This window comes from Ursus arctos, unplaced genomic scaffold (genome assembly GCF_023065955.2).
Source record: "Ursus arctos isolate Adak ecotype North America unplaced genomic scaffold, UrsArc2.0 scaffold_1, whole genome shotgun sequence".
In the NCBI taxonomy this organism is placed as follows: Eukaryota; Metazoa; Chordata; class Mammalia; order Carnivora; family Ursidae; genus Ursus; species Ursus arctos.
Genome location: NW_026622763.1, coordinates 46,815,875 through 46,823,803, shown reverse-complemented (window position 1 = coordinate 46,823,803; position 7,929 = coordinate 46,815,875). Strand labels below are relative to the sequence as shown.

The 7,929-nt window shown below is 36.2% G+C and overlaps 1 pseudogene; it reads left to right on the top strand.

Annotated features, from left to right (window-relative positions):
* The first annotated feature begins 2,529 nt into the window (after positions 1–2,529).
* Positions 2,530–6,749, top strand: LOC113249105 (DNA primase small subunit-like; annotated as a pseudogene).
* The last annotated feature ends 1,180 nt before the right edge of the window (positions 6,750–7,929 follow it).

Genomic DNA, 7,929 nt, shown 5'->3' with positions numbered 1-7,929 from the left:
TATGCTCTAGCTTTTTATAAAAGTCCCTTTTCTCTGAATAATACATTTCCCCTTCTTTGGAAGTAGTTAGAAACAAATTCATTCCTGCCTGTACAGAGCACATCCTTAGATCCTTGGATGCTCTCAGTTTCTTCTAAACAAGCAGCTGACTCCATGACCCTGCCACCTGCCACAGCCAACTGAGGTAGGTGGACAGTCAACTAAAACAGGGTCAATGGGAATTTGTCTCCAAGTTGCTACCCAGAGAGATTAGAGGTGCAGTCTCTGCATTGAAAGAGTCTACTATGGCCGTCACTGGGCTGACAGGAGCAACTTGAACAAAGAAATTTCATGTGCCAGGAGAAAGATGAAAGAAGCTGATCCACAGGAGAAGTAGAGATGAGAGAAAATATGAACCCAGGAAGAGAGACAGAGAGCAAGAAACAGAGATAAGAGCTTTCTTAATGTCTGATTATCTTATACTTTTTGGTTCTTATTCCTATGACTAAATCCTATCTGACCTTTACTAGAAATTAGGAAAATTTTCTAATTATAAATGTTCTTCATCACCAGCATAGAATTCAAGCTCATGTTTGTACTTCCAAACTAGGACTATACAGGTCTCATAGTAAGTAGTCAAAAAAAGCGGGGGGGGGGGGGGGGTTATTGATTAAAATACACACAAAAACACACAAAAATACTAAAAAAAAAGTTTGTTTAGACACTTTGGTTCCAAGAAATCAAACAGATAATCTAGAACTCTCATATCTGATAAAATCATCACTGAGAGAGTCCCTGATATGGGATAAGCACTGGGCCAATGATTTTCCATTATCTCATTTTATCCTCCAACAAACTTAGGAGTTACGTACTATTTTCAGCATTTCATAGATGATGAAACTGAGACTTAAACTTTCCTGGGGTCACAGAGGCATTACGTGGTGAAGAGAGAACACAAATTCAGGTCTCTGACTCTGATCCCGAGTTCTTTTTATATATAATTCATGTGAACTTGGTCAGCTTTGTGTCTATGTATCTAGTTTATGACTAGATTATTCTTTAAGTATAATTGCAGATGAAAACACTAAAGACTACTAAAAATGGTTTAGAAGATTTGTAATTATATTATTTGTTACTTATTGCTTGTCAAATTAATTAAGTGAACAAATTTGAAAATTAAACGACATGAAATCACAGATAGCTAAATGCTAAAGACCGAAAGAGGACTAAAATCACCCAAATGCAATTTAATCTAATATAGGAATTTATTTTGATTGTGCCTTTTAGGAAGTAAAATGATACCCTTTTACTGTTTTTAATTCCAACAATATTATCTTCTATGAAGATAAAATTGGCAACTTTTTTGTTGAAAAAGAATGTACTTAGTATTCTCTAAACATGTTAGACATGAATGAATAAATAAATACCCTTATGACAAATATCTGAAAAAGATGTTTCATAGAAAGGAATATTTTTACAGCATTGTTATAAAAATTCACACTACAAGTAGCTACTACACATTTGGGTAGATATTTCTTATTAATTTAAAACAGATTTATCTCTCTGTGACCAAAATATTCATGCAAAATTATAAGTACTACATTACTTTTAATGCATTTTGAAAATTTTATATTTTGACAAGGGTTGGTGCGACAGTGTACTTTCCGGTGAAAAGATTAGCCCAAATTAATGACTCAGATAAAGCACATTCAACCTTCAGGTTTTATTTTTACAAAATAAATCCATGAAAATAAGTTTAACTAAGCTACTAAAAATAAGTCTCTCTTTATTAAGCAATATTATTTGCAATTACGTTTTTGCTAGTATGTGATCAAAAGACAAAAAAGTGACTTAACTCTTCTAAAAGTTGTATCATTTTAAACGTTAAAAATCTTGACTAGCAACTGGCAGATGAAAAATAATTTATACAAATTCAGGAAAATTACTTTTGAAACATCACTCTCATGAAAGATTTTAAGAATGGAGACTAAAATATAGTTATGCATTTCAAGACTTTGAGAAAAGAATTTCTTTCAAATGATGAAAAGAATCTCTTATGTCTTATTTTAAGCTTTAAGTTTTTGTTGTTGTTGTTGTTTTGTTTTAATGAAAAAGAAGACTGAGACACCAGACACAGTTCACTGGGACAGCTCCATACATTCAGCAAATACCAATTATAGAGAAAGTCTGGAAAAGGAAAATTTTTTAAAGTAAAGCCATCCTTAAAAATAAGATAAACATCTATGGAACCAGTAATGAAATATGAGATGTGAAAAACAGAAAGCAGAGTTGAAACTTCAGGTCTTTGGGCTTTGCCTCCAGCAACAGGCACAATAGATGGGGGGAGCAGAGATTAAAAATACCTCACTGAGGTAGACAGTGAATCTGGGTTCAGTTTGGATCCAGGCCTATGAATGGGGAGCAAAGAAAAGCTATAACTTTTCCCAAGCAAATGACTTACATAAAGAGGCGTACCTAAGACTATGAGGGGGGGGAAAAAAACAGAAAAATCTTCCAATTAAGTATAAGTACCAAGCTACTTGCTAGACCATGACTCAGTCTGAGGTTTCCCCACTAACCCCAGAAGATGTAAGTGCTAAACTGACAATATAGGATCGGATTGTATATGCAGGATTATAGAGACCAAATCGAGACACCCAAAACCAGACAACAGGAGCACAGAGAGGGAAGGAAGGGGAGAAAAATGCCATCATAGCTGGGCCTACAAACCAAAATTCCAAAACCAACGAGGAGAAAAATAGGTTAAAAAATCAAAATTCACAAGATTGTTACTGCAGATACAGTACAAAATAGTGCATCTAAGATGACCTCAGAATAAGTATGTTGCAGATTCTCAAAGGCATAGGAAAAAGGTAACCATGAAACAAAGTGCAGGGCAATATGAAAAACAACTATTTTCAAATATCAGGTATTAAAAATGTAATTACTGAAATTCAAAATTTAGCAGATTTTTTTAGGTTGAAAGGAACACAAAGAAAGGATTATTTTCTTTTTATCTTAAAAAATGCACAGTAAACATAGAAGATAAAAAGTGAATACACAAAAAAGAGGTTCAGAAATAGATGTCAAATGACAGATTTAGTGAGAGGATCTAATTTATCTCTAATAGGAATGCATGAGACAGACACTGAGGAAGTGTTGGTGAAACAATATCCAAAGAGGTAAGGCTGAGAATAGTCTAGTACAATTGGAAGACATGAAATCTTCTGTTGGAAAGCACACTTGGAAGAACAAGCAAGATAAACAAGAATCACTATATCAACGCATTGCAGTGACATAATGGTAGTAGTACAGTAATAAATAATATTAACGATAAATAGTACATGAATAAGTAATGAAAAATTTCACATTTAGAAATATACGGGTAGGAGCTCCCTTCTTCCTAGGAGGCCCAATAAATTAAGATGTTCAATATGCTCATTTTTTAAATAAAGTATTAAATAAAACATTCAGAACTCCCAATAGAAAACATCAAATATTAAGGGGTTTTTTTTCTTCCTTTCTTTTCGTTTTATTGTTTTGTTCTTCTTTGGAGCTCAGTTTGAAAGAACTGTTAATTACACATTTAAATTAAAAAGCACATTGACATCATATATCACTTTCTGTCCTCTTCTTGTATTTTTGCCTTTCTTTAATGATCAATATTCTTATTCCCCTCATTCCTTTGCTAATGTGCTTGATATTTACCCTTAAATATAACTTAATACAGGTTCACAGCTGGAAAGAAATTTTGCCTTAGATGAATCATACCTTGAGTCTCACTCATGTCTGATTTTGGTATTTATATGAGACTTTGGACTTTGACTTTAGAATTGATGCTGGAAAGAGTTTAGACTTTAGAGGCTGCTGGAATGGCATGCATGTATTTTGTATATGAGAATGGCATTAACGTTGTATAGCCAAGGAGTGAAATGGTATAGACTGAATTATGTCCCTCCAGAATTCATATGTTGAAGCCCTAATGCCCAATGTGATGGCAACTGGAGATGGAGCCTTGGGGAGATAAACAGATTTCAATGAGATCATGAAGGTGGGACCCTCATGTTGGGATTACTGCGCTTGTAAGAGGCATCAGAGAGCATGCTTCCTCTCTCCACCATGTGAGAGTACAGTGAAAAGCCTTCTGGAAGCCAGGAAGAGAGCCCTTACCAGAAAACTGAATCTTGATCTTGGACTTACCAACCCCCAGAAATGTGAGAAATAAATCTCACCCGGTCTATGGTATTCTATTTTGACAGCCAGAGTTGATTAATAGAAATATTTTTCCAAGTTTCTTTGCATTTCTTTATTTATAATAACTTCTGTTTTTCATTTTTCTTTCCTGCCCTACTTGACACATCCAATTTCTTTTGATGGTTTTAAATTCATTCACTCTTCAATTTTTTTTTTTTTTTTTTTTTGGTCCAGTCACTACCTTACCCCTTACTGTTGTCTTTTTTTTTTTTTAATTTAACAATATCTCTGTCTTCCTGAAAGGCATGGTAGATATTTTAATACATTTTATCTTCTTGAGATCCCTAAGACCTTCCATAGCTTTCTCCCCCAGCAAGTTCTTTTCTTCACCAGAGTTAAAAAAAAAAAATGCATTCCAGTCTAATAAAGAAAAAATAAACTTTAATTTTTTAAAGAAGATATAGGAGAATATATTTATGATCTTAATATAGGGGAAAATATTCTTAAACCAGATCCTCTCCACCCCTCCCCCCCAAACGTGAGTAACAGTAACTTTTTGCATTGTGCCAAACAGGCAATGAACAGGAAGGTCAAGTACTAATTGACTGTTTTCTTTTTCTCACTATTTTGAAATTTAGATTACTAGTTCTGAAAGAACTAGTACAAAATGAACTAGAACTAGAACAAAAATGAAGTTTTACTCAGAGAGAAATAACGTCTCATTTGGGCAAATTTCATAACCATTTGGGCCTTAAGATTTGCAGACTAACAAGCAAGTTTTGAACTCCATCTAAGGTTAATTCATACTCTATGGAGCCGACTCCTGGCAGCAGTTACACCTAAGCAGGGCAGGCAAACAGGCTAGATACTCACCCCCGCGTTTCCAACCTCCTTCTTTTCCTCAGGCATACACAGGTTTTTGCAGCGCGCAATCTGCAGTGAATGAGAAAGCCCCCTGGGAGCTTCTGGGCTGGCGAACACGTGGAGACTGGGGCATCGCTGTGCGCCTGCAGAGAGCATGGAACCTCTCCTCCCGTTCTCTCGCCCTGGCCTTTGTCTCGCTCTTTGTCTCTCTTCCTCAGCTTGTTCGGTTTGTTCATTCTCAGTGGCCTCAAAAGTTCACTTTTCCACAGAAGCTCGTCTTCCTGAAATGGGCGCAGCCTCCTTGCGTCCAGCTGAGCAGTGAACCCAGAGACTATGGGCTGAGACTGCGGGAGCCGCTGGAGTCCCCAGACCAACTTCCAAACGGGAGCTACAATTTCCAGCGGCTCCTGAAGAGGGCGCCAGCCTGCACCGGGATGTAGCGCAGGCTCGGGCTGTGCTATTCCCGCCAATTCCCGTCGTGCTAATCGTGCTGCATGGAGTCCGGCGCTCTATGCAGACGGGGGTGTTTGACCGCCTGAGCTGCCGCAGCTGCTTCAGCTTTATTACCTGTGCCGTCTGAACTATGGCAGAGTGATAAAAAAAATTGCTTTCACACGGTGAGTTTTCATTCACACTAGAAGATGACATTTGCATTTGCTACCAATCCTTCAACACCCAAAGTGGTCTGAAAAGGAGATGCAGGAAGTGCGCGGTATATTCCCGCAGACCCAATCAGCATAATACAATGAGGCTGGAAGTTTCCCAGGCTCGGGGTAAAGACCTCACATTTGACATTGATATCATGCTGTGGCAGTGTGTTAGATGTTCTGGTTCTGTAGACATATGTTCTGAGTCTGGGACCCTCAGGATGATGGCCATATGCATCACCGACTGAACATTGAAGGAGGGCTTTGGATTTAAGCATCGTCTCTAGGTATGTTCTGGAAGGAGGGGTGTTCATCGCTGGGTCTGTGATAAATCAGAAAATTGTCCTCCGCAGCACATTCTGGGATCCTTGACTATGTGAGTCTTGTAAAGGGTGGTGAAGATGTTAAAAACGAAGTTCATCTAAGTGAAAGAATTCACATTTGGGTAGAAAATCTATAACCGTAATTTAAAAATACATCAAAAAATATGCCTTGGTTATCAATATATTTTTTAAAATAAAGCTGCGATAAGATTTTAGCACTTGCCCTTGAGACGATTCATGAGGAACTTCAACAAATCTTCCAAAAACATCACACAGTTTACTTCAGCATTGGGAGCATTTCAAGACGGTAGCCAGCAGATGTCAGAATAACATAAAACATGACAAATGCGGACCCAGGCTTGAGTGGGAGATCATGTTCCAACACTGTTTTCCATGGCTGGGTATCAATGTTAGCAAAGAAATCAATCTTTTGCTGAAGAGCTCTCTTAATATTCGTACTAAAACAGGTTGCATTTCTGTGCCTATTGATTTACAGAAAGTAGATCTGTTTGATCCATTCACTGTTCTAAACAAAATCTCTATCTGCCATGAATTGGGTAACATTTCCACTAATGAAGAAGAAACAGAGGAGAATGAAGCTGAATATCATCAAACATAGAATCAGAGATTTTAAGAAGACCTTTCCAGGTCCCCATGTGGAAGTTTTCAGTTTCTCTGAAACCTGGATAAGTCCTGAAAAGGTTATGTTCTCAAGAAGAATGATTTACAAAAAGACTTCTGAAGATAACAATTTCCCCCAAACCAATGTGGATATCTTCAATCTAAAATCAGATACTCCAAAAGCCATTCAATAAATATGGCATGACCATGTATGCATCTTAATGCTCAAAGCAAAATTTCCTTTTCTTAAGAAATAATTATGTTGAAAATACTCCTGAGAATACCAAAGGAGAGTGTCAAGATTCTTAGAAGGAGCAGTAATGGGAGGGATAAGTGGATTGCAGATGAATTTGTAAAATTTAATATTATACAATGATGATTCTAAGATTTCCACTATGAATACTCAGCTCTACCAATTGCTGTAGATAGAGGTAAGTGAGCAATAATATGCCTGAGATTTTAATCTCACCCCAATGGATATAGCCTCATATTTCTGGAGTGAATATTCTAGGTGAATGAGAGCTTTGTCCTTAAATCTTTGACCCTCAATTATACCTGAAGTATGTATTCAGTTATTACTAGTTTTGTTTACTAATATTTCTATTAGTCAGACTACCCTTTTAAAAGTCATTTTAAACTGGGCATCTAAACCTACAAAAACTTCAATTCAAAAGATATGAGTTACTATATTACAATAGAAGGGCCTAGTAGAGTATCTTTTACAACTAGCAATTATAGCTCTTAACTTCTTCCCTCAGAAACAATTGGATTAGTCCCCTAAAAAAAAAAAAAAACAGCTTAGGAAAAATAACTGACTTCACCAACAAAACTGTTGTATTTGTCAAAACACTTGGACTTTCTGTATATCTGATACTTTAATTTTAAAGGTTCTGTTTCTTCCTTGTTTGATTTTGTGCTATAGATTTTGAAGTATCAGATTTCTTTTGCCTGATTTTACAGCCAATCTAAACAAACAAACAAACAAACAAAAAAAAAAAAAACTCAGTTGTTCTGGTTTACATTCTATTTTCTGAGAAACATTAAGAAGCAAGCTATTGGGTTAGTGCTTTCCATGATTTATGAAAATTTTCGTTCCTTTGCTTTTCCTTGAACATTGTTTTCTCTATAGTTACACAGTCTTTTTTTTTTTTTCTTTTATCTTTTGGTTTACATAGAGCAGACTAATGCAGGCAACACAAAGAAATGCCTGATTCCTTTCTCTTTGCCAATTTTTTTAAGAAGTATTACAGACTACTGTGCAAAACAAACAAACAAAAATGCCATTCTTGATTGTGGTCTGT